The sequence below is a fragment of the Sparus aurata genome, chromosome 10 (assembly GCF_900880675.1).
Source record: "Sparus aurata chromosome 10, fSpaAur1.1, whole genome shotgun sequence".
Lineage (NCBI taxonomy): Eukaryota > Metazoa > Chordata > Actinopteri > Spariformes > Sparidae > Sparus > Sparus aurata.
This window is the reverse complement of record NC_044196.1, coordinates 9,772,190-9,797,588: the sequence shown is the minus strand read 5'-3', so window position 1 is coordinate 9,797,588 and position 25,399 is coordinate 9,772,190. Positions and strand designations below refer to the sequence as shown.

Sequence of the window (25,399 nt, the reverse complement as noted above, 5' to 3'; positions counted from 1 at the left end):
AGCCTGCTCCATCTGGGGGACAATGACTGGATCAACATGCAACATAAACACTGACTGGCCCAGTGATGCAGTGTACTGGTGTCAGTCTGGATCAGGAGAGTTCGGCAACGCAGTCAACATCAGTGTACAGGGTATGATTTCATTACACTATGTTTTTCTTTGGCTTATTACTTCAAACATCCCATTGTGTTCTTGAACATTAGACACACAAGCTGTATGAAGATGAAACTTATTATCATTCACAATCACTGTTAAATCAGTGACAACAATGTAAAAGAAAAAAAACCCAGTCTGTTGTTTCTCATCTCTCTCCATCAGCTCATTTTCAAGTTCATCAACCAGCTGATCTCTGACTGAAACCTCGTATTCTTTGACTGTTTAACAGATGGAGATATGATCCTGCTGAGCCCTGCCCGTCCTGTGACTGAAGGACATTCTGTTAGTCTAAGCTGCAAATTAAGAAGTCAAACATTTGACTCCATTGTGTTTTTCTATCACAATGAGAAAGTCATTCAAAATGACAGCAGATGGGAGTTAAAGATCTCTGCAGTGTCAAAGTTAGATGAAGGATTCTACAAGTGTCAACACTCAGGACGAGAGTCAGCACAGAGCTGGATGTCAGTTCAGGGTGAGTAGGATTAAAACAATTGCTGCATTTTCTTGTAAACTGTTTGTAGTTGACTGGGGAATAACTTTAGATGAATATTGTTTTCCTATTTATTCCAGCGGTGTCCAGGCCTGACAGCTCTTCATTTCCTGTACTGTTGATTGTTGGGCTGGTTTGTGGAATCGTTCTTGTTATTCCTCTGCTGGTTTTGTTTTGCTACAGAGCGTCCAAGGGTGAGACCTTCTTCTTCTATTATTACATGTTCTTTAATTATTCAAATACACACACATACTCTGACCTCATGAGAGAGAACAGCAGAACAACAACTTGCAATGCAAAACCATGTAACAACAAATCATCTTTTTTACAGACACGTGCTTCAGGAGGTTGGTGCAAAACTGTTTTCTCACATTTTTAACATAAAAGCAACACTTTCAATCTTCCTGTTTTTCAAATGTTTTGTATTTGCTTCATATTTTAGGCCGATGCGGTCTGAGAGCTCCAACACGGATCATGTGGTCAACCTGAATGAGGCTCAGTGCAGTGAATACTCCTCTCCTCCACACGGTAAACACAAATGAAAAAGATGACTCTGACTGTGGCTTGTTTTCTCTGCTATGTAGGTGATGTCTCTCTGTATGAATCAGTCAAACGCTCTGAAGACACTGAAAATGATAGTTTATCTTTCATTAACATGTATCGCAGAAACAACCTTGTGAAAAGATTTCAGGTTGACAGCACTGAGATCACTTTAATGATATTAAGATTGACGACATGACCCCTCCTCAAAAGTGAAGCTAAATCATCTCTAACTGCTGGTTAGCATTTAGCTTAAACCATAGCTTCACCTCCAGCCTTTGAGGTGTGTTAGCATTGCTGTAGACAACAACCTTATTATCAGCGTGCGTTGTGAAAATATCACCTTTGATGACCCCTGACTATTAATGATGTAGTTACTTTGAGTGTCTACATCACTGTGACTGCAGCACATGTGCCATCATTGAAAAACAGGTGCCACATGTTCTACTCTGGATCATTTACTGTTTCTGAATCTATTGAGGTTCTGCAGTGAACGTTCGAAATGCAATCATTGAAAGATTTAAGTGAACTGATTCCAAGTGATTGATATAAAGTCCTGTAAGTGAGTATGTACATTTCATTTGCAGCAGGTGGATCCCAGGACGTCATGTATTCTTCAATCCAACTTCAAAGCGTTGGGAAGAAGGGTGAGTTCTCTAAACAACCTGCTGTATGCCCAAGTCATCAACCACAATAAAGGCAAGAAGAAAAAAGGTCAGTAAAGTCTGCATCCACCTGCCGCCGTTATCATCCAACAGGTAATCTTGGTTTAGCTGTCTGTTATTACTTATTGTTTTTATGCCTCATAGTTCTTTTAAGTGATGTATTGTTTATAATATGCATTACTTAAGAACAATTTGTTTTACTTCATACAAAGCTCAAGTCTGTAAAAATGTAAACTACTCCAGTGGAGACGTGAACCATGATAATATCCATGTCTTCTCTCCATTTATAGGAAGATCAGTTCTGCAGCAGCAGATGAAACTGTTTATTCTGAAGAATAATGCTGCCGTATAACATTCAGAGTGTAGTGTAATCTTCCACAGCTGATCAAATGGATAAAAGCCTGAATAACATGTCAGAAAGCATCTTCACATCTTGAGTAACCCAGTACCTTTGTTTGTTGTGTTGTTCTTCCAGGCCTGTATGGAGAGAGGAGAGGAGGAAGAGGAAACTGGTCGACAGCATTTCATTCAACTGCTGTAGAAATACGAGACAAGCTCAGTATTCTGTACAGTTAATTTGTTGGCAGATTATGGAAAATAATGGCTTCGTATGGATTTTGAGTACTGAAACAAAATCCATATTTTCTTTATTTCTTCGTTACTTTTCATTTTTACAGTTTTGTTGTCACCTTTTGATTTTGTTAAGTTCAGGGTTTCCCCCAGTGTATTATAAGCATGGTGGCCCGCCAGGCTTAAATTTCCCACCGCCAGGCTAAGCATCGTTTATTTATTTAAATGACGATATTTCATGGTCAACACGTGAACACATGGCGGGTCTGAGGTCAGGTCTCTTTCATCACCTAATGCCCCACAAAACAATGCTACTGTCACTACTCACTAACTAGGCTACTTGTGATTGAACATAACAGGATGTCGCAAAGAAAAAGCCAAAAATCTTCTAAAGTTTGATGAACAAATGCGAAGACGTTGAACCCGCTGGTTCATCTTCTGACCAGGTGTGCAGTGGCGCGATGTTGGCTTAGTCACAGTCGATTAGGCAGCCAGCATGGGTGTAGCGTTGATGTTAGCTTGTCGTCTGCTGCAGTAGCAGAGCAGCCTTCTCCGTGCCGCGATGGGAAACATAAAACCAGCGGATTTAATCAAAATTAGTTTGCTGTACCTGACAAATAATGGTAAATTATGGTAAGGTTTTATGTTGGTTTTTTTTGCAATATGTGAACATATTAACAATAATATGTGTGCTAATTTCACAGTGGTTTAGTGTTTCTTCTTCTCCTTCAGGGTTTTATGGCAGCTGGCATCCAAAAGTTGTGTTGCTGCCATCTATGGGACTAGCCAATTTCTTGCAATTCTCTGAGTAGATCTTGTCTTTGGCAGTCATAGTTTCTACTAGAAATCAAAGCATGTTGAACTGTCTCAGGTTCCTGACATGAACACAAGCCACAGAGCTTTTATTGAAGGTCCTTGCACTACTCATACCCAAGATGTACTAAATGCTCATGTTCGGTCCACCATCACACCAGAATCTATATGGCAGCAAGCAGAGGCAATGTAACCAATGCCACATTGTTTAAAATGTAAATGTCACTGAATATAATGAAATATTTATCATGAAATATCCAACAGTTAGCTTGCACTGGTTTCATGTTGCAGGCTTGTCAATCGCTGCAGCATTCGAGCTAGTGATTACTATGGAGTATGAAGCCATAATTGTGGGTTTAAGTGCATTTACTGGCTCCTAAAGCACCTAATTTAACTATGATTTAATGCAAGGCAGTATGGAACCACTCTAAATTCTACTACGTCATGAATCTGTTACCTATAGGGCACTGCCATCAGTCAGTTGGCCTGTGTCAGGCCCCTGTCACAAAAAAAAACATGCCTCACTGCCGATGGGCCACCCTTCCAACCTACCACCGGGTTTAGCAAGTTTTCTGGGGGAAACCCTGAAGTTTTATAAAAAATACTGAATGCAAGTCTGATAGAAGATGTTTGAGCTTGTGTCGCAGGGTTATAGCTTTAAAGTCAGTGTCTTTGTTCAGTGTTAGATCCAGGATAGATGTCAACACTTACTTTGGATAGAAGTAATAATCTGCTATCACACAACATCTCCTGCATGTACACTATGTATGTTTCTTCTGTCCTTTTTAAGTTAATTGAGAGGTATTCTGTGTGTTGTTTCACCTCAAAGTATCGTACAGTGGGTCCGGAAAGTATTCAGACCCCTTTGAATTTTTCACTCTTTGTTTCATTGCAGCCATTTGCTAAAATCAAAAAAGTTCATTTTATTTCCCATTAATGTACACTCAGCACCCCATCTTGACAGAAAAAAAACAGAAATGTAGAAATTGAAATATCACATGGTCATAAGTATTCAGGCCCTTTGCTGTGACACTTAAACTCACATGCTGTCCATTTCTTCTGATCCTCCTTGGGATGGTTCTGCTCCTTCATTGGAGTCCAGCTGTGTTTAATTAAACTGATTGGACTTGATTAGGAAAGGCACACACCTGTCTATATAAGACCTTACAGCTCACAGTGCATGTCAGAGCAAATGAGAATCATGAGGTCGAAGGAACTGCCCAAGGAGCTCGGAGACCTAATTGTGGCAAGGCACAGATATAGCCAAGGTTACAAAAGAATTTCTGCAGCACTCAAGGTTCCTAAGAGCACAGTGGCCTCCATAATCCTTAAATGGAAGAAATTCGGGATGACCAGAACTCTTCCTAGACTTGGCCGTCCAGCCAAACTGAGCATCCGTGGGAGAAGAGCCTTGGTGAGAGAGGTAAAGAAGAACCCAAAGGTCACTGTGGCTGAGCTCCAGAGATGCAGTAGGGAGATGGTAGAAAGTTCTACAAAGTCAACTATCACTGCAGCCCTCCACCAGTTGGGGCTTTATGGCAGAGTGGCCCAACGGAAGCCTCTTCTCAGTGCAAGACATATGAAAGCCCACATAGAGTTTGCCAAAAAACACATGAAGGACTCCCAGACTATGAGAAATAAGATTCTCTGGTCTGATGAGACCAAGACTTTTTGGTGTTAATTCTAAGCGGTATGTGTGGCGAAAACCAGGCAGAGCCTGGCCAGGCAGAGCCCTGACCTAAACCCAATTGAGCATCTCTGGAGAGACCTGAAAATGGCTGTCCAACAACGTTCACCATCCAACCTGATAGAACTGGAGAGGATCTGCAAGGAAGAATGGCAGAGGATCCCCAAATCCAGGTGTGAAAAACTTGTTGCATCATTCTTAAGAACACTCATGGCTGTACTAGCTCAAAAGGGTGCTTCTACTCAATACTAAGCAAAGGGTCTGAATACTTATGACCATGTGATATTTCAGTTTTTCTATTTTAATAAATTTGCAAAAATTTCTACATTTCAGTTTTTTTTCTGTCAAGTTGGGGTGCTGAGTGTATATTAATGAGAAATAAAATGAACTTTTTTGATTTCAGCAAATGGCTGCAATGAAACAAAGAGTGACAAATGTAAAGGGGTCTGAATACTTTCTGTACCCACTGTATATTTGTCATATTTTAAAATCTTTTGAATATTTTATACATCAATAAAGTTTTTTTCCAAAAGTAAACTGTCAGTTATGTTTTTCATTCAACCAAACTGCCACAGAGCCCTTTAGCAACTATCATGTCCCTTCATATCAGACTGTGTCTTGGAGTTTTTATGTCTTCATCCAAAGATCCTGATGGGTGAGATTTGGAAACTTCAAGATATCTGTGTAACTTGTACACATGTAAAATACGTAACTGGAGGATTTATAAAAATTCGATCAACAAATCAATGAGACCGTTAAGAGTGATAAGAGTCAGAGGGTTAAAACAGTCGTTACATCCAGAGTCACTCGAATACACCCAAAAGTACACGAGTACCAAAACAGAAGCATGTGATTGGACAACACAGATCAGACGATCTCTCTCTAGAAGTTTTTCTTCTGATGACAAACTTTCAGACCGTCTTATCATTTAATGAGGCTTTTTGAACAGTATTTTTAATATAATAATTACTTGATGACAATTTGTATTTGTCATAGGAGAATGAAAACATCTCTTGTTCGTCACTCTGTATTCTAGTCATCAACACGGCCTGAAAATACATTTGTAACTGTTTTTATCTCTAATATTATTTTGTGTTACTGTGTTGATGATTTACTTTGTTATTCACAACTTTTGGTATTAAAAGATAAAAAAGAAAAAAACAACTTCTCTCTATGAGCAGATTTATCTACAGTATGAACAGACATCAACAGTGAACTATGATGGCAGTTTGTGAGCATTGTAACAACGTCTATTAGAAGGCACAGAGGTTATAATGATTAACTCGTGCAGGCTGCAGGCCTACAAACAATATATGTCATGTTTTATAAGACTCTTTAATAAAGTCCAAGATATTGTCAGCTGTCATTAAGGTGAAGAAACCAAGAGCAACACATCCTTTGTGTTTCACTGATCCTCCTCTTCCTGCACAGACTGAGAGTAAATCAAAGTGAAGCTCACAGCTGATGATGTTTTTGATCTTCTTTGCAACAACAGCACATGATCCACATGTTGTCACAGGTTGGTAACCACTGGAGCCCCCTGCTTTCATCAGACATTGCACAGCAAGAACAGCATTGTTCAACATTGGAATCCCAACCTTCTCCTGCAACCACCAGCACCTTTTCTTCAAAGACTGGTACCATTGAACTGGGCTTAGATAGCATAGCATAGCTCGGCTAAGCACAGGAGTTTAAACTGTGGTTGATGTAATGTGCATGTGTTCAATTTCTGTGTTTGTCCATTGTTAGTGTTTTATGGTGATCTCAGGTCAGGTTATTGGTAGTTTGCTTTCCTAGAAGGCTAATTCAACATTAATCGAATGCTGTTTCACACAGACTCAGAGTCTCTGCATGCAGCTAACCATCCTCTCTAACCTGCCATCACACGCACGCACACTCGCGCACGCGCGCGCACACACACACACACACACACACACACCTGTATATAGTACATTTTAGTTAGATTGTATGTTTTCATCCTTGTGTTAAAAGACTTTTAAATCTTCCTGCTGTCTATTTAAAATTGTACAAGAGTGAATGTAGCCAACCTCTACACTGTAAGGAACTCCAAAATCCTTCAACCATTACTAGCTGTTATGGTAAATTTGGTTGTAGTTATTAAGTTAATTATTAATCAGAGTTACCAACAGTATAGTACCTTTTTCTGAGACTGAATTATTGAATTAGCCATATTTTCCCATCCCCAAGGGTGGTGCCCCGACGTGACCTAATGTAAATTGCATCAAATTAATTATCATAATTATTTATTATTGATTGCAAAATTTAACCTAAAGTTCCCTTTTAATATTGTATAAACACTACTTAGTTGTGCCATGTGTAATGTAAGTGCAAACATAAGGGTCCCCGTGTGAGGTTTCCACATAATGGTGCCCTGGGAAAGACAGTGTGCTCTTGGTAATCATTCCTACATGACCAATATTCATTTCAGCATTATTTGGACAGTGCTAAAATGTGAGATTCACTTCTTGAACCCTTTACCCAAAAGTCTTTAATTTTAACCCCACTAGTCTACTTCAGGAGTACACATTGATTTGTACTTAGAAACAATTGCAGTGTGATGAGAACTGATTTATCAATCAAATTCAAAATCTTCTAGGTTATTAACTGTCACTTTGAGCCATTTGATATTGCCACTATCGATTCAAGCTGGAAATGCTCTGTAATCCATCTTATACTTTGAGGGCCGATATAAATATATTTTTTCCTTTACTTTGAAATCTGGAAGGATACCTTAGTGATACCTTAAGTTTATTACTATGACTAATTACTATAAGAGTATCGTATGTTTCATGGGTCTGATTCAGAGACTGCAGTCTGCCCCACAGTCACTACCAGCAGCTCTCAGAGCAGTTTCATTACGATTTCTGTAAATATCAGCGCATGGGAAAAAAGGTGCGGCTTATTTGACCAAGCAAACTCGAACCACCGCCGGCATGAACACAGTACATATTTGGACATGGTGGTGATTTTCCCGCTGTTTCCTGAAAACATGTACCACAGTCTATGCTACCAATGCAACCTTTACACTCTCCTCTTGTCTCTTCTGTTGCTCCAGCATCAAATATGCACACCGCCCCTAATGTATTAGATGCATGGCACAGTCAGACTGGGGGCTGAAGAAGAAAAGAGGCCACTGATGTCACTCTCCTGCACCACTTGGGATTGTGAATTGCATTTGAATTATAGACTCTTTTTTTGCAGGGCAGGCATGAAAACATAAAATGTCCTCTTTGTTTTTTTTTCTTTTCTTTTTAATTATAGCATTTCTGAGAAAGAACATTTCTGAGCATTTCACCTTCAAGAGGAGGCTCATGCTTCACTTGAATGTGGGTATGTTGTTAAAATAAAAAATAAAAACTTTGTGGCATAAACACCCCAACCATGCTAATCATGAAACAGAAGAGGGGATAATTCTGTCCTGATGTGGACTGGAGATTACATTTTCCAGCGGCCCTGATTATCATCTATTGATCATCTTGTTAATTGCATATTCACCTCTGTTGAAGAAGGAGTGGTTAATTGACCAGTTGGTGGACGTATGTTGGCTCAGGTTTATAGCCATCAATCTATGCTATCAATAGAAGTTTTGGGCTATTTTTTGGAGGTGACATCAGATTAGATAAGAAAAGATACATTAAAATAATCCTGACCCACAATGGAGAAATTTTAAGCGTTGCAGCAGCAAACAGCAGTGAAGGACACGTACAAAATAAAAAAATAAGTATATAAAAATACTGAAATATCATCAAATCAAATCATTATGAATATTATTATTAGTTGTAGTCGTATTTGCATTATTGCATTTTAATCTTTGTGAGGCTAGTATTTACATTTATTTCATTGTGTAATTTACCATTAAGATCAAAACAAATCTTAATAATCTGCTTATATGTTGGATTTCTTGTCATAACAGGTTAAATGCTGAAGTTTGTTACTAAAGGTGACACTGAGCCAGCACACAGCATGTCACCATCAAGCACCATGTCATCTGAAAAAGGCTTGTTGCATTTTCGTAATACAGTCATTTTGGAATTCTGCCTAGGGCCCCAATTTGGCCAGGGGTGGTCCTGGTAGTGACACAAAGAGGAAGAGACTTTTCAAACTAAAGTACCTCCAGTTATATTCCTTTTGTTCCCTCTAAATCTATGAGGAACACTACTGACAGCTTATTGATGGAACCAGTTTATTGATTCAGAAAATGGTCAACCACCTTTTGAAAATACATTTATAAAAACATTAAATATAGAGAACATCAAGCATTTATAAAATTACAGAAGAAGCTTGTGTGTTAACAGGATGTTTTTCACATAAAGTACATTAAATGTTCTAAAAGTTTAACTCTTTTTAATCAGAAGCCACAAAAAAAGCTGACTTTAAAGTGTCACTATCACCTCGTACCGAGTGTCCACATATAATAATTGTTTTCTGCAACAACAAACAACAACAAAGGTGCCAGAACATACCGGACATGAACAACCAAACATTTCAATGATTATATGTGATGATCTTAACTCTTTATACCAAATACAACCGAAGATTAAACCATATGATACAGTTATTTTAAATGAGCTGCTGTTAGATTAACTTTACAAAATGCTGTGTGTTATTTGTTCAGCACAGCTGCACACAGTGATCACAGAGAAGCTGTCAAAGTACAGATGGAATTTTTCATGTTGTCTTCTGTTCTGTTGGTTTAGTTGATACAGATTTCTTTATTGAGCTGAAAGAAACAGAAAGTCAACAAAAAGATTCAGGTCAACGTCCCAATCAACAACGTTTTATCACATTTGGTTCTGTTCACTCTCTCTCTTTCTCTAGCCTCCTTTCTATTTCTCCCTCCTTTCTCCCCCCCACCACTCTCCCAATAAAGAACTCACTCTCAGTGTTTTTACAATCAATAATAGAATATGTGAGATAATTCGATTAATCTTAAAGAATTGATTAGTGAATCATTGGCAGTTAATAGTCTTATTCTAGCATCTCTAACAGGTCCATGGTGAATAAAAGGTATAAACTGTACCATGTTCAGCTTCTTGACGGCCTCTGATTGTGTCATAGAGACAAGCATCACCTACCAAGAAATGAAAATCAAGACAAGGTGAGTTTAATCACTTTAACTGTAACAACTACTGAATCATGCGAGACCTCAGATTCTTTGGATCATTTAAAATGTGTTTATAGGCTCAAAAAGACTGAGACCATGCAGCAATTCTATTCTGCAAATAATAAAAGTGTTTTTCAACCCTCCTCCAATCTTTCATCTTGTTCACCAACTAAGAACGGCTGATCGTCCTCGAGACGACTACAACACAGCTTTCCTTTGTCACACTTCACCTGATTGGATTCTTGTGTGTGTGTTTATCAAATTCTGTATTTGTGATGAAGTTGCTTTTCTATCTTTCAGAGAGCGAAGCTTGATATATTGATCTTCTGATGGTGTGGTCACTTTGGGTCTGTCTTTGGCAGAGATGGGAGTAAGTCACATACGTGCAAGTCATAAGCAAGTCTCAAGTCTTGACCTTCAAGTCTCAAGCAAGTCCCAAGTTAACTGTGATGAAAATAAAGCAAGTCAAGTCGAGTCATTGTTATAACTCAAGCAAGTCAAGTCGAGTCATGGCTAAGAACAAGTCACAAGAAGTTTGTATGACTGTATTCTTCATATCTGTAGAGACAGTAAACAGAAGAGGGTGGTTAGTCAATAATATGATGTAAATGCATAGTTGATCAATTTTAGAATTTTTTTTCAAACCCATGAATACAATAAGATTAGATTAATATCAACCCTGGAACTGCAGCATACTGCACATCCTGACAGCTGAGAATATTACTCTCAGGTATTGTTCCCCTCCCCCTCTATAAAAGGAGGATGAAAATCACAGGACATGTCTGTTCTGACCTGAAATGTGTGTTTCTCTTCTATAAAATACATTCTACATCTCGGAGGTGACATCTTCACACATATGGCCCCCTTCTCCTTTCAAATGGGGCAGAGCTCCGTGAGAAACAGTAGGAGAGACACAGACACAACACCTGAGGGAGAAGCAGGTCAGTCGCGGACGTGCACGAAAAAACAAGTGCGTCGCACCGAATGTGTGCCGATACGGTATCATGTTGGTCTGTGAGCGCAAATGCGCGCCTACATTTAACATAATGGCTTTGTGCACACTGAAGACGCTATATCTGAAACACACACATGCTTTAACCAAGACGAAACTAACGTCTCAATATGCGCAAAAAACAGAAAGAAAGAAAAGCCAAGACTTTAGAGTCATTTGTGTCAAGTCTAAGTCAAGTCTCAAGTTATGAATGCAAAGTCAAAGTCAAGTCGAGTCTTTCATCAGTGTTAGTCAAGTAAGTCTCAAGTCCTCAAATTTGCGACTCGAGTCTGACTCGAGTCAAGTCATGTGACTCGAGTCCCCCATCTCTGGTCTTTGGATACAACTGATCCAGTTTCTGTCAAGTGTTTCACAGTTCATATTGTTATATGCACTGCCCCTTTAGAAACCTTGAGTCTGGATTTGATTTGATGCTCAGACTCACACTTTCTGAGCACTCTCTGATAGTTTTCAGGTTCACAAGACAATATTAGAGATTTTCAATGGTCTCAGACTTTTGGACCCCACTGTATAAGTATATAAGATTAGATTTATAATGTTAGTTTAACTGCTTACCGTGGAGAAGAGCAGAGTAATGATCATTCTCACGGTCTGTGAAAGAGCCACTTGTTGTTAGATGGTTGCAACTCTGTCTAAAATATGTCATTTCAGACAAATAAATATGCTCAATATTTATGTCAATAAGCCATTTACAGTTACATTAAATTGTCTTTTTCTAGTATCTCTAACAGCTCCATGGTGAATAAAAGGTATGAACTGTACCATGTTGAGCTTCTTGACAGCCTCTGATTGTGTCATAGAGACAAACATCACCTACAGAGAAATGAAAATCAAGACAGGGTGAGTTTAATCACTTTCACTGTAATGACTAATGAATCATGTGAGACCTCTATGGAGCCCCAGACATGACATGGTCAAGACAAAATTTAATTGTGGCCACAATATAGCTATAACGTGCGCACAAAATACTAATTCATGGCCATAAAATAGTAATCTTCGTGATGTCCTTAAGGTGAGTGTCTTTTCTTATTCTGTTCTAGTCAATATCTTGTTATCCTGCATTTAGGCAGTGCCTTTCACTAATCATCTCCTTTGAAAGTAGCATCATGTGTGTCAGACTCTGAGCTGAGGGAATACATACATACAGCGTTTAATGATGCCACCATCGCAGCCATGCAGTTACAGTAGCGCTCACTGTATGTATCAAGTTGCCAAGGGAACCTCTAGCCGATCAGTGATCAGAACCTAGTTTCTATTGATTTGCAGGGTGTTGCTGCTCTGACTGAACTACTGAAGGTGTCTGTAGTGTTCTCTGGACATTTGTCCTTCAATACAATCACAGGAGATTAAAAGTTCACTATATTATAGGCCTAATTAAATAATTACCTAAATGCAGGATGACAAGATATTGACTAGAACAGAATAAGATAAGACACTTCACCTGAAGTACATCACGTAGGCTATTGCAGTTTCTAGAGAAGGTGCACTCGATTTGCTTACCCAGCTGTCCAGGAATGACATTAATTTTATTAATTAGTATTTCGTGCGCACATTATACTTATTTCGTGGCCACAAATTAGTATTTTTGTTACCACAAATCAATATTTTGTGGCCACGGATTAGTATTTCATGTGCACGCTATATTGTGGCCACAATTTAATTCTTTTTTTGACCATGTCATGTCTGGGGCTCCGTAGACCTCAGACACTTTGGATCATTTAAAATGTGTTCATAGGCTCAAAAAGACTGAGACCACTCAACTATTCTATTCTGCAAATGATAATATCAGCTTAACAATTTGAGTTAAAAGTTGATTCTTTGCAGAATTCTGGTATTTCTTAACCCTCCTCCAGACTTTCGTCTTGTTCACTAACTAAGAAGTGTTTTAGGAACGGCTGATCGTCCTCGAGACGACTACAAGACAGCTTTCCTTTGTCACACTTTGCCTGATTGGATTCTTGTGTGTGTGTTTATCAAATTCTGTATCTGTGATGAAGTTGCTTTTCTATCTTTCAGAGAGCGAAGCTTGATATATTGATCCTCTGATGCCGTGGTCACTTTGTGACTTTGGATACAACTGATCCAGTTTCTGTCAAGTGTTTCACAGTTTATATTGGTACATGCACCTCCCCTTTAGAAACCTTGAGTCTGGATTTGATTTGATGCTCAGACTCACCCTTTCTGAGCACTCTCTGATTGTTTCCAGGTTCACAGGACAATATTAGAGATTTCCAATGGTCTCAGACTTTTGGACTCCACTGTGCAAATATATAAGATTAGATTTATAATATTAGTTTAACTGCTTACCATGGAGAAGAGCAGAGTAATGATCATTCTCGTGGTCCACACGATCTGCGTTTGCACTCTCGGACTGGACTGGTCTACAACCCGTATCAGATACAGAACATTTAAATAGGAACATAAAAATGTGTTAATGTTACGCTCAACATGAGATGAGAGAATGTTGCACCAACCTGATGAAGCCTGAATCTGTGAAAGAGACACTTGTTGTTAGATGTGTAACTCAGTGTAAAATATGTCATTTCAGAAAAATAAATATGTTCAATGATCGTCAATACGTCATTTACAGTTACATTAAATTGTCATATTCTAGTATTTCTAATAGCTCCATGGTGAATAAAAGGTATAAACTGTACCATGTTCAGCTTCTTGATGGCCTCTGATTGTTTCATAGAGACAAACGTTACCTACAGAGAAATAAATATTAAGCCAAGGTGAGTTTAATCACTTTAACTGTAACAACCAATGAATCATGTGAGACCTTTTAACCCTCATGTTGTGTTCGTTTCATGTTAAACAATTTTGTGTTCCCGGTCAAAAATGACCGTTCCATTTAAACTCATCATTAAAACTGTAATAATACATATATTATCACTACTTGTTGTGTTAGATCTTTTTATCAACTTCAGTTCTTGTTAACATTACACGTTTTTAACTTCTATTTGTTATTTATGGCCTGTAAACCTCACTGATCTGAGCGTATACATCTTGAATTCGAGTTCTAAAAAGCATAATTTCTTGATTATTTCGACTATAAAAAATAATCAGATGAAACATAGTATATTGTTTATCACAGACTACTTTGGGTCAAAGTTACCAAGGACATTTGTTTTGAAACCATTTAATTTTTTTATACAGTCACATAAAGTAACACTAGTTGTGTTTCTGGTCAAAGGGTTAGGTGGGTCTCAGGTGGGGATGAAGACCAGGGTAAATTCCCATTCTTTGACCTGAATGTGACAGCAGCCTCAGCATGGCCATCCTCTTCATCACTGGATTCCTCCCCATCAGTTGATTCTTGGTCTGGATTATATTCTGTGTCGTCTTCATCTTCTGACACTTCCTCATCTAATCCATCCTCACTGACAGTTTCCTGGCCTCTCTCCTCCTCACCAGTGTGGTGATCACATATGTAATCAATAGCCTCACTTATGGTATAACGACGTGCCATGGTGCTGCCACACAATGAACTGTGAGCAAGGCCTCAAAAAAGCATTTATATGGGCTACCAAAGCTGCAAGGAAAGTTCAATATTATTGAAACAATGTTCCAACAACTTTTTGAGAACAGGTGTTGCTCCCGCGGGAGAGAGACTCTACTGGGCTAATGTTCCTGTGATGGTTGCCTGGGAACCAAGGTGTGTGTGTGTGTGTGTGTGTGCATATGACAAATGAGGATGTACCTGAGATCAGTTTTTTACACTAATTGTAGTCTCCCCCATTCATTTTTAATGACTGGTCATTTTTGACCGGGAACACCGAGAGTGTACACAAGTTGAATAAAATACACACAATTGTATACAAATAAATAATATTTATTTTGTCCTCTTTGTGGACAAAGTCATGGACTCTTAGGTCAGTCTGATCAAATTAAGTACATTTTTCAGAGATAAAACTTTTAAATCGGACAGATTTGACCGGAACACAACATAAGGGTTTAATGTGTTTATAGGCTCTCAAAGACTTAGACAACCCAACAATTCTATTCTGCAAATGATAAAATCAGTTTAACAGTTTGAGTTAAAAGTTGATTCTTTGCAGAATTGTGGTGTTTCTTAACCCACCTCCAGTCTTTCGTCTTGTTCACCAACTAAGAAGTGTTTTAAGAACGGCTGATCGTTCTCGAGACGACTACAAGACAGCTTTCCTTTGTCACACTTCACCTGATTGGATTCTTGTGTGTGTGTTTATCTGTTATAAAGTTGCCCTTCTATCTTTCAGGGAGCAAAGCTGGATTTATTGATCTGATGATGTGGTCACTTTGAGTCTTTGGATACAACTGATCCAGTTTCTGTCAAGTGTTTCACAGTTTATATTGTTACATGCACTGCCCCTTTAGAAACCTTGAGTCTGGAGTTGATTTGATGCTCAGACTCACACTTTCTGAAAATTTCCAGGGCTACGTGACAATATTAGAGATGTTCAATGGTCTGAGACTTTTGGACCCCACTGTATAATATATAAGATTAGATTTATTATATTAGTTTAACTGCTTACCGTGGAGAAGAGCAGAGTAATGATCATTTTCTTGGTCCACATGATCTGTGTTGGCGCCCTCAGACTGGACTGGTCTACAACACGTATCAGAAGCAGAACATTTAAATAGGAACATAAAAATGTGTTGATGTTACGTTCATCATGAGATGAGTGTTGCATCTACCTGACGAAGCCTGAATCTGTTAAAGAGAAAGTCGTTGTTAGATGGTTGTTATACTGCTGTTCTCTCTCTCATGATGTCAGAGTATGTGAGTGTATTTGAATAATTAAAGAACATGTAATAATAGAAGAAGAAGGTCTCACCCTTGGACGCTCTGTAGCAAAACAAAACGAGCAGAGGAATAACAAGAACGATTCCACAAACCAGCCCAACAATCAACAGTACAGGAAATGAAGAGCTGTCAGGCCTGGACACCGCTGGAATAACTAGGAAAACAACATTCATCTGAATTTATTTCTCAGTCAAAAACAAACAGTTTACAAGAAAATGCAGCAATTGTTTTAATCCTACTCACCCTGAACTGACATCCAGCTCTGTGCTGACTCTCGTCCTGAGTGCTGACACTTGTAGAATCCTTCATCTGACTTTGACACTGCAGAGAAATTTAACTCCCATCTGTTGTCACTTTGAATGACTTTCTCATTGTGATAGAAAAACACAATGGAGTCAAATGTTTGACTTCTTAATTTGCAGCTCAGACTAACAGAATGTCCTTCAGTTACAGGACGGGCAGGGCTCAGCAGGATCATATCTCCATCTGTTAAACAGTCAAAGAATACGAGGTTTCAGTCAGAGATCAGCTGGTTGAGGAACTTGAGAATGAGCTGATGTAGAAAGATGAGAAAAGACATACTGGGTTTTTTTTCTTTTACATTGTTGACACTAATTTCGCAGTGATGATAAAATCTGATGTTTCATCTTCATACACCTTGTGTGTCTAATGTTCAAGAACCCTTTCAGTTGGCTGAATCTGTAAACTCACAGCTAAATATCACTAAATCCTTCACACTGGACTTTAAATGGTGATCATGGACCTAAAAACTGAAGAACACATCAGCCACAAATCTATATTCTATATTTATACATGGTTAAAATCACAGTGTGATTCAATACTCAATCATGTTTATTAAGTGAAAACCATTAATTAGTGGAGAGATGATGCAGCAGAGTGTTGGGCAGAACTCTTAACATGTCAGTGTGCTGTCCTCCTCAACACACAACGGGATGTTTGAAGTAATAAGTCAAAGAAAAACATAATGTAATGAAATCATACCCTGTACAGTGATGTTGACTGCGTTGGTGGACTCTCCTGATTCAGACTCACACCAGTACACTGCATCACTGGTCCTGTCAGTGTTTATGTTGCATATTGATCCAGTCATTGTACCCCAGTGAGAGCAGTCTAACCAGTAGCTGCCCTTAGGTGATGACCTCATCACTCTCCACTCAGTAGAGTTTCCCTCACAGCTCAGTGAGACAGAGTCAGAGGTGAAGTGTTGAGCTCTGTCAGGACTCACTGTGAGAGATGCTGATGAGTGAATATCTGAAAAACAACATGTGATAAGAGGTCAAACAGAGCACAGAGATCTTCAGATATAAAATGCCTCCATTCAAATAGTCCTTAGCTTTGTTTTTATTGTAACAAAGTTCAGTATTTTGGTCAAATTATGACTTCTACTTTGACCTCTTGCTACAGTTTTGAATACATTTTAAAATGATAGACAACCAAGTGACTCCAGCTGCTGTAAGCAGAAGAAGAGCTTAAGTATCCAGACTAATAGTAGTTTTTGTAAATGAGAGCAGAGTTTTAGCCAAGATATCATATCTGTCTTTTTGTGTGTTGTGTTAAAGAGTGAGGACAGAAGGAAACAAGTAAATTCCACCCAGTAAGGTGGAAAGCATCAAGTTTAGCTTGATGCTAGTGAGAGAGAGGCAAGATCATAAGACCACAATAAATTAATTAACTTTTTTTAAGATACTGTTTGTTTCATGTTCATCATCATGTAGAAAAAAGATGAAGATTGCTGAACATCTTAAGAGACAGAAACAAACTGACCTGCATACCAGACAAACTTAGGGTTACTGGTATAAGAGGAATACACTGGATCTCCTCTTCCAGCTCTGCACTGATATCCTGCTGTGTGTGTCTGTCCATGAACAATGTAGGAATCCTGTTCAGTCCCACTGCTGCTGCCAGGTAGCTGCTCATAGCTGTAGTAGTAGATGTCTGATGGATCAGGAACCATCTTATACCAGTAGAACCTCCATCCTGCAGATGGATCTTTAACACTGCAGTTCAGAGTGACTGAGGCTCCAGCAGTCAGCCATGATGGAGACACAGTGAAGACAGGCTGGGGTTCTGTTGGGAAATGATTTTCTAAATGCAAACATGTATTAATAGTGGATCAGATACATTCTGCACAATCAGTAGATACTGAACATTTACTTAAAATATTTACATGAACAAAAACAGCCTTTTAATGAGCTGTATAATCTTCACTTTGAAAGAAATGTGATGTGACTTACTGTCTGATACTGTCAGTTTGGGAGTTTTTTTCTTCTGGTTTTATAAGTCATGTGAGTACGAATGCAAAAATATTCATGATGGATCAGTGTTTCTTTCTGTAGTACTCATTTTGACCACCAGAGGCAGAAGTGCACCACTACTCATGTCCTGAATCACACATCATACATACACAGTGCAAAACATGATTATATCCAGGGGTGCACATGACTGGTACGCAGGAACGCATGCACAACAAAAATCAGGAATGTGTAATGTCACTAGTGTTACTGTGCGCCGTTGCGTACTGGACTGATCTCATCTCACCTTACACGTTGTTTGTTAAATACTGTCAGATGTCCAAAAAGCAACAGACATTAAGCAACTTCTTTGGCATTTTGCCACTTACAAAGTAACGCTAACTGGAGCCAGAGCAGAAGAAAAGACTTTTTTTCAGAAAAGTGGCTCCAGGATGTGCAGTGGCTTGATGCCAACGATGAGCGCACTGAAATGTAGTGCAAGAATTGCCACTAACATCAACATCTAGCAGACAAAACAGATGTGTTGTATGAAGGCTCAAAAGATTTCAACCATCGTTTATTTGACAAACATGAAAAGAGCAAGGAGCACACGAATGTGGCGCAAGCCATTGCTAATAAAGAAGCTAGCCGAGAAGAAATGACAAGTCCCCCACTTACCAGATGGCGAGACAAGCAACAAAGTTGATCGCTATGTGCACAGACGGGGCTGCTCTCAACATCGGTGTGTACAACGCTGTTGTGCCAAAACTCCGGCAACTTGCTGCAGTTGGAGACTCGCTTGTGCACATTCTGTGCACCGCACACACACTGGAGAGTTGCGCAAAATCAACTGATCGAAATGTTCCTTACTGTGTGACATTTAATCGCTTTGTTGTCAAGCTGCTGCAGTTTTATTCACAAAAAGATGGAGCAAAAAAAAAACGCTGCACTGAAGAATCTGTGTGACCCGGTTAGCAGCTTCAATTGATATCATATAGTGAGCAGAGCACGGCGTAAGATAGATAGATAGATAGAATTACTTTAATGATCCCAGACTGGGAAATAATTTTGTTACAGCAGTAGTGTAAGACGCCATTCTCAGGGCTCCTGCAAAAGTTGTTATAATCCTTAATTAAAACAGCCTCACCAAGAGTAGACCTGATCAGAAAGTCACTGCTGAGACACCATAGATCAGCTTGGAAAGATGACATCGGCCTGAATGGCAGATAAACTGCAAAAATACAAGTACGGTGGCAGTGCTCCACGGCCTACAAGGACCACGAGGGAGACTACAGGTTACTCAGACCTGACCTCGCCCATACAGACTGAAAGAACAGAAATGGCCGCTGGCGAAATTAAAGCAGACATCATGTCATCCATAAGGGGAGATATCTCCTTAATTATTAGAGAGGAACTTAAGAATGTGTTGGTGAAAGATTTTAATGGCCTCAAGTCGGAGCCAAAGTCGATGCAGGCAGACATTACAAACAACACGGCCGCTATCCATGCAGAAATTGACCATGTGAAAAGTGGACATCAGGGACATGAATTATGGACTATCTACATGGTATACATTTTGTTACAAGCTACAGTAACCAGCCTTCAAACTCAGGTGGTAACCCTAAATGACAGGTGCGAGGACATGAAGGGGAAGATGAGATGGGGCAACATCAAGATAGTCGGCATTGATGAACAGCCAGACTCCAGCTCTCCGATGGCCGTATCGAAGTTATCAGAGCAGTTTTGCAGATGGAACAAGAGGTAAAGATAGACCACTCACACCACGGGAAACCACAGGTGATCATCACTAAGCTGCATTACGACAGAGATGATGCAGAGATCCAGCGGAGAGCCCGGACAGAGCCCCCTTGACCTACAACGGAAACCGGATCGCCATTTCCCTGACTACACCACCACTGTTGCCAAGGCCAGAGCTGCATTCGCGGACGTACGAAAACATGGACGGAGAGGAATCCCCTACAGCCTTCTCCGTATCTCATATAAGGACGAGGACATGGAGTTTGCTGACCCCATGAAAGCAGAGGAGTATGTCCAGAAAAAAAGTTATCCCGCTTACAGAGCTTCGGGACTGAATGTATCCTTTACATGTATGGACGATAATAACAAGGTCTGTGAATTAAGTTGAGTGATCGCTATGTTGCCATATTAATGTTTAATACACAGATATTACCTGATTTATTCCAATTACAGTTCACCTGTTGCCTTAAGTGTATAGGGTTATTGTGCTTTTGTTATTGCTACCTCACAAGTAACCACTTTAATAGTATATGTTCAGTATTTGCACTGTATTTAATTCAGTGTTTAACCCAGATGGCGGCTACAACACAAGGGAATGTTATACTGTATTAATTTTTGCAGGGGCCCTTGACCTGAACACTCTCATTTCCCCTTATTCTAGTGCACCCCAAGCACAGTCAAATTCAACCTAGACGTGCACTTTTGCTGCCGACTACAGCGGCTAGGGACCAAGTCCCACCGTTCTTCCAATTTTAGCTAATTGCTAATCTAGCTAACTACATTATTAGCATTTACATTAAGAAAACAGCAATCATCTAACACAATAAAGAGAATAAAATCACAGGACACCTTTGTAAAACCAGATAAAAAGCAAAATACTTTGCAGAGTTTTATCAAGGTTTATATAAGAATTTGGATACCTGTACTGATGATGCAAAACTTGCAGAGTTTCTGAATAACATAAAAGTTACTGAACTGACAGAACGTACAGCTACAGAGCTAGACAAGTCAATTGAAGAACTGGAGATCAGGCAGGTGATCTCATCAGTTAAAAACAATAAAAGCTCAGGTCCAGATGGATACATTAATGATTTCTATAAGACATGCAAAGATTTGTTGTCACCGCTGTTACTTAAAGCGTACCATCATGCACTAGAATCAAAGACTATGGCATCATCCTGGAACGAAGTAACTATAGTGGTGATACATAAGGAGGCTAAAGATCCCACTGACTGTTAGGCCTATCGACCATTATCGTTACTGACTGTGTACTCACGTACGAAGGCAGTCTTGGCAAGACGAGTTAATCAGATAATCACCCAAATTATTCATCAAGACCAGACTGGATTTATCACTGGGAGATATTGTGCAGATAATGTGCACTGCCTGATGAACATAATATCTCACCAGCAAGATAAGAAATCAGAGTCAGTGATCATCTCCCTAGATGCCCAAAAAACATTTGACTGCGGATCATGGCAAAACTTATTCCAAACATTAAAACGTTTTAGATTTGGCCCTAATTTTATAACATGGGCCCAGTTTTTCAAAGGTAATCAAGTGGAATTTCGAATCACGGATTGGATCAAATCTTGGAAATGGGTTTTTCAAAGGCAAAAGAGGGATTCGGGATAAGATCAGATCATGTAATCTGTTCAGTGCAAGCTATGCCTCCCAGCTGTGCACACATTGTCATCGTCCAAGGACGCCACATCTAATTTAAAGAAACATTTAATGGTAAGCGAAACTGCGAACGTTAGCTAGCTACACAGAAATTATGTTAGCTAAAGTTAACATTAGTTAGCCTGCTAACCAGGCTCGGGCTGTCATTGTTGTCAACTACTGTCAACTACTGCTGCTGCTGCTGCTACTACTACTGGGTCTGTGGGTGGTGCTGCTGGTGACCGGGATGGTACGTGTTTAGGTTTTTGGGAGTTGGTTGAAGGGAGAGAAACTTTGGGAGAAGTTTGAGCATGACGTTCAAATGTGAATACCGCAACATCATTTAGCTAAATGATCAGAGAAGTTTTTATTTCTTATATAATTTAACATGCTGAAGTACAAAGACTCCTTTTGGTTCGCTCCCATTTGCCCTGTTAAAATGAAGACATTACATTGTTAATACAAACTCAACAACCCTGTGTCCATCTCAAATTAAAAGTCCTCTAGCATAAATAGCTCAGTAGGCTTTTATTGTGAGACATTTGCACGGACTTCCTCGTGGAAAACTCGTTAACTTGCAAGGGCCCCATAGGCACTTGAAATGTAGCTACTGCCACCTTGTGAGGCTTGTACGTTACAAAATTGCCTGAAACACCTGCAGTGACTGAAATGGGTCACTAACACTTTCTATCACAACAAGGTATTAAAATAGAATGATTATATCAGGAAATTGTATGGGTAATTTTGGGGGGACGAATAAGTGACACACATCCTATATGTGGGGGTGTTTTACTACTGCTATTACTAGAAATAGGCCTAGTAGTTACAATAACACTAATAATAACTGTTACCATTATTATTATTATTATTATTATTATTATTATTGTAATATGTCATGTAATTCTTGAATACAGCTGAATAGTAAGTAGTCAATGAATAAAACTGAATAAATCTAACATACCCTACAATTAATTAAATTTTTAATTTGCTTTATGTGTTCCTCAGAGGAAGGCTTTATTTGCATTTGTATTGACGTAATCCAAAAGTAACTTAAAGTAATCAAGTTACATTACTTTAATATTGTGATACTTGGATTACGTTACTGACTACATTTTTTAACAGGTAATTAGTAACTGTATCGGACTACATTTTTAAAGTAACCCTCCCAACCCTGGTTGTGGGGATATTAAATGGAAGGCGGAAATGGGCATGGCCTATATCAAGAGATTCAGTACAATTCAGGGAAGGCATGGATATAAGGTTTTTGAATGTGTGACAAAGTATATGTGAGTTTTAAGGCAAAATGCAAGATTATAGCCCCACCTAGTAGTGGAAATTCACAACCTTGAGAGATTCTAAAAATTTTCGGCAGGTGGTGTTATATTCCAACTTTGGTAAGTTGTGGGGTACGTTCAGGCAGTGAGAAATGTGATCATTGGGGACAAAAAAGTCGTGTCTACAACAACAATAGGGACCCTAATTGAATGATTATTTTATTTCACCATTGCTTCTCCTCTCTGTCCTCTTTTACTGTACCAGCCCTGCTCTCACTGTTTCTTGGATCCTGACTGTAGTGAAGGCTTGTTGAGGCAAAAACTCATCTGGACTCTAGTTTTTGGAAGTCAAGTGTCTGTTGGACATTAGATACAAAACCAAACAGACATTCTGCACTTCCCCATGAATAGTGAGCTTTACTGTCTTGTTCTTTTCTTTATGTTTAAACTGTGAACAAGTTGACTCTTTTGTAGTAAAACTCAACTGAGAGGCATTTTTGTGACTTTTTTGTGTAACATTCTGTTATAATTTCAGGATTAGATTTAATATTTTAATTTCTAACAGTTTTGGAAAGCTGTTTCTACACAGCTTCAGTGAACCGATCATAAGGATCTTAACAGTCACTAAACTTATTCCAGTGAGAAGTCAGTGGGTCATGCAAAGCTTCACTTTACAAGTAGCTTCCCTGAACAACTGAGCACTAATCAAGTAATTTCATGATGTGCACTGAGTAAAATGACACATATATGGAAAAACACAGCTGCTAAAACAAGTGATCAAGAGTGATACAGCAGGTGACATACAGGACAAACATAATCAGTAAATATAGAAAAGATAACTAGTCACCTTCAGCATGTCCGTACAGGAGTGTATTCAGCACTAAAATAAAGATTAAAACGTCATTAGACCAGAATCAAATACAAAATCCAGCTGGAGTTTCATCAGTGACAACTATTGTTTATCAATCAACAGTATCACACAGTTCTGTGATGATACAGAGCTACAGAGCTGGGAGACACATTTAAAAACCTCTTCAATATATAAAGGCCTGGTAAATTAGCAACACATGTAATTCCACAGCTATATACATAATACCTGTGATCATATACTGTACATGTATTGTCCAGGTACGTGTGCACTAAACTAGTGTGTAAGTAACCAGCTGAGTAATAAACTTAACATAATCCTCCAATCTGAACCAAGACAAACAGCAACAAAGTTCATGTCTACACAACTACTACACTGATATAAATACTGACAATCACATAGAAAGTCACAGATGTACTCACAGAATAACCCGAGCACACCGAGCAGAGCGTGACCCATCTTCACATCCAGCACCGACACTGTCACTCTGCTTCTGATCAAACTTCCTACTTTGTATTGATTAATATGCAGCACAGAGAAAAGAGAAGTTCCATTTTTTAGAAATGTGAGAGTTTTTCATCAGCTTCTTCTTCAGAGTGTCTGTCTGACTCTGTTCTTTCTTCCCCTTCACACAAAGCTCAAACTTCTGGAGGGGTGCTGACTACAGCATATTTTAACGTGTTTACATTTCCTGTCCACTAAAAATAAATCATACGCTCATCTCCCTCATAAAGGTTTGTTCCTCATCTTTAAATCACATCAGATCATTGGATTCAATCTTATTACAACAGAGTTTTTTTATTCAGTAAAAGAATTAAGCAACTTTTAATCTGTAAGACGTGACCTGTCCTGTGAGCTGCAGCCTGATAAGATGGAGTAAAGATATCTGTAAACTGAGATGACTTTGTTTTTGCCTCATGTTGCTACAATGACTCCAGATATCAAATAGGATCATTATGAGGGAAAATAAAATATCATGAACAAAATACTAAAATAAACTGCAACGTGTTTTAGAGTGAGAAGAACACGTGAAGCCAGTTCTCATCAAATATGTTTCCAGTTAAACTTTACACATGATGAAGTGATGCTGTGATAGACAGAATCAGACACTACTACTTAGAGAGTACTACAACTTTATGAGAATGAGGCTCTCAGGTAACCTTGACTTGGCGTCCTGGGACTCAACTACAGCCGCCCTCGTCTCAGAGGTAAAAAGGAGCACATGCATTGTGTCGGTATCAGTTAGTGTGGTTTGGCGCCCCCTGTGGTGATCTGTGGAAGAAGCTTTTATTTCACCTGCACAGTGACTGGGGTCTATCAAGTACACTGACTGACTGACTCATCCACCTGATAGTGTTCATTTATAATAAAGTTTAAGACGTTTCATTGACCTGTCTCTGTATTAACTTAAATCACATGTCCTTATCATTGCTACCTGGTAACCTCACACTGGTACACTGTGTTACCATCCTTTAAGAAGATGAAGACTAGTGTTGTGACGTTCATGAACGAACCGATTCTATTGAACGGGTCGTTTACGTGAACGATGGGATCCGAGTCGCAGCTGGGAACCTTTCTTTTTTTTTACTATCACTGTGTGCTCCTCCTTTGCTCCTCCCCTGAGTGGGACAGAGAAGTTACATGAGGAGGAGCAGCCCAGCTGCACGGTGCCTGTTAGATATGTAAATATAGCATGATGCCACCTGAGTTGTGCACGCTGCCTTTGCTAAAAAAACAA

General features: G+C 39.1%; 1 protein-coding gene and 1 long non-coding RNA gene across 2 annotated transcripts in view; both read left to right on the top strand.

The window, feature by feature from the left end:
• The window catches only part of LOC115588980 (uncharacterized), a 654,211-nt gene that overhangs the window by 301,890 nt on the left and 326,922 nt on the right, over nucleotides 1-25,399 (top strand). The gene's annotated exons all lie outside the window — the stretch shown is intronic.
• Nucleotides 1,094-4,132, top strand: LOC115589009 (uncharacterized). The gene is made up of 3 exons (XR_003985456.1): nucleotides 1,094-1,174; nucleotides 1,774-1,900; nucleotides 2,327-4,132. It is a non-coding gene; the product is annotated as an uncharacterized LOC115589009 (long non-coding RNA).